The sequence below is a fragment of the Myotis brandtii genome, unplaced genomic scaffold, assembly GCF_000412655.1.
Source record: "Myotis brandtii unplaced genomic scaffold, ASM41265v1 scaffold4259, whole genome shotgun sequence".
NCBI lineage: Eukaryota > Metazoa > Chordata > Mammalia > Chiroptera > Vespertilionidae > Myotis > Myotis brandtii.
The window spans coordinates 190,356-192,651 of record NW_005366311.1 but is presented as its reverse complement, the minus strand read 5'-3'; the positions used below and the strand labels follow the sequence as shown (position 1 = coordinate 192,651).

The 2,296-nt window shown below is 52.3% G+C and overlaps 2 protein-coding genes across 6 annotated transcripts in view; one reads left to right on the top strand and one right to left on the bottom strand.

Moving 5' to 3' along the window:
• The window catches only part of PPIL3 (peptidylprolyl isomerase (cyclophilin)-like 3), a 7,536-nt gene extending 7,157 nt beyond the window's left edge, over positions 1 to 379 (bottom strand). Inside the window, 1 exon segment of the mRNA XM_014546020.1 lies at positions 157 to 379. The gene's annotated coding sequence lies outside the window, so the exon portion shown is untranslated.
• A 143-nt stretch (positions 380 to 522) lies between these two features.
• The window catches only part of NIF3L1 (NIF3 NGG1 interacting factor 3-like 1), a 15,369-nt gene continuing 13,595 nt past the window's right edge, over positions 523 to 2,296 (top strand). For 2 of the 5 annotated variants that reach the window (XM_005874130.2, XM_014546019.1), the window contains exon 1: positions 726 to 886. The gene's annotated coding sequence lies outside the window, so the exon portion shown is untranslated. The other 3 variants (XM_014546016.1, XM_014546014.1, XM_014546017.1) reach the window with 3 other exon arrangements.

Here is a 2,296-nt window from a genome sequence, read left to right as displayed (position 1 = left end):
GCGTGCCCTCCGCGCGGCCCGCTCTCTCGGACCCTGCAGGGCGTGGCCCTCCCCTCCAAGGCGCTGCTCAAAACTCTGCTCAAAACGCCCTAATCGCAGTGCCTTCTCTGTTTCCTTTCCCCAGCACTTGTCCTGCTACACCATGTGCTTTCTTACTTTATTCGATCTGTTTCAGCAGCAGCCTCTCCACCCGGAACGCTCACTCGAAGCAGCCCGAGAACGAGAACACACGCTCTGCAAGTATCTGAATAAACCAGCGAAAAATGAGCGCGTCACCCCATTCCTTACCACTTCGGGGAGCACAGCTGCTGCCAAGACAGAAAAGATGCGATGGCAGGTCCCTCCCCCACCGAGGTCTGAATATTCCAAATTCGTTTCGTGAGCCCACCGGAAGCCGAGCAGCGGACCCGTCCGAGAGAACGCCCCTCGCGGGCCCGCCTCCTCCGCCCCGTCCCTATCGCAAACCAAAGCGACTAGCACTAGGGAGACGGTGTCATGTACGCCCACCTGGAACACTGCTGACAGTGAAAGGAACTCTCTTCTCACACTAGGGCAGGTATCCCAACCCGGAACTACTCTGGACAGCCTCTGGCAGTGCCTGGCACTCAGCGGTAGAATGGGAGGGACCACTTCCGTCCGGCGCCTGCCCCAGCCAGTTTTCACGCCGCGAGATCCCGCCCGGGACCGGAAGTGACGCGCGAGGAGCGTTCTCTGGCCCGGTGAGTCTCGGGCCATTTAAATCTCGGCGGACGAAGCTGCGGACCTCGGGTTTGTGCGGGCTGCGGCCGTTCTCCGAGGGCTGCGGCCGTTCTCCGAGGGCTGCGGCCGTTCTCCCGGGGCTGCGGCAGTTCTCCGAGGGCTGCTGCAGAAGGGGGCAGAGGAGGAGGTAGGGAGACACGGGCCTGCCGCGGGAGAGCCTGGGGCGCCCGGGGGCTGGCCACCGGCTCTTCATCATGCCGGCCGTGGCCTGCGTGTAGACGAGGTAACCTAAAGGTGCAGTTTTGCAGGCTGTAAAGTGGGACCTACTAATGTTACTTAATAACAACACCGTGCTGACTCGAGGTCAGGTATTGTCACCAGCTTTACGTTTCAGTATTGCGACCAACTACGAGCTGGGCACTTCCTTCTTCAGAGTTGGACATCGCAGCAGCTAAGTAACTGGTTACGCAGCTGTGACTCGGGGTGGGGAGAGGTCAGTTATGGCGTTAGAGTCTGCTCTTGTCCAGCATGCTATGCTGCCTCCCATCGTGAATTCTGGCATCAAGCTAGGCAGCTTTGCTGTCGCCTGATCTGTGAGATGAGGGGTGTTCCGTTATTTCCAAAGGCAATTTCAAATGTAACTTCACTGCCCCGCTTGCCAGATTTAGAAGAGCCTGGAGAGTGGAGTGCTGTCAGGACGAGGACTCTGGAGGGTGGAAGAGGTATAAGGACATTAAAAGATCTTCCAGGACCGTAGGCTGGAGTGGTTAACAGAGGCTCCCCATCACTTCAAATCATATATTGAATAAATACTCACATCTCATCTATATATATAAAAGCCTAATATGCAAAGTGTCCCCTCGGGAGTTCCATTGCTCACTGTGACATGCGCTGACCACCAGGGGGTAGCGTGGAACCAAGGGAGGCCCCGGCTGCCAGCCGGCAGCTGCTAGGGACCCTACCTGTGCATGAATTTCATGCACTGGGCCTCTAGTATTAAATATTTTTGCTGTAGAAATGTCTTAAAAATTGCTTTTGAAATCATTGGGTTGTGAATCTTCTAATTAAATTTACTCTTGGCTATGCTTTCTTGTTAATTATTGTGCAGACTATGAAATGCTTCAGCAATTGAAGAATGGAGTTGGCAGTGTCATTTTTTGTATTGGATATAGCTGTCTAGAACAGCAATTTTCAATTAGTGCCACAAGAGTTTTTAAAACATGCAAGACCTGACTAGTCAGGAGCACTGACCTCTTTTCCCATAGATTGTCGAATAAAAATAACAGCCAACACAGCAATAGCTGTTGGGGTGAATGAATCAACATTATACAGTACCTATGTTTTTTGTCAGATAGGCAAAAAATATATTTTTTGGTGTGCCGCAGAATTTTAGTAATTAGTTTATGAGTGCCATGAGATGAAACAGCTTGAAAATTGCTGCTCCCTTAGGCTTACAAACTCTGAGCACTCTCCCACCTCTTGAGCCTAGCCTTCCTGTAGCAGGTATGGGCTCAGGGACAGCAGCCCTGCCTTTTCCTGTCTGGACTCTGCTCATTTGGAGTGACTCATCTGTGCATCTTATAAAATAAATATATAT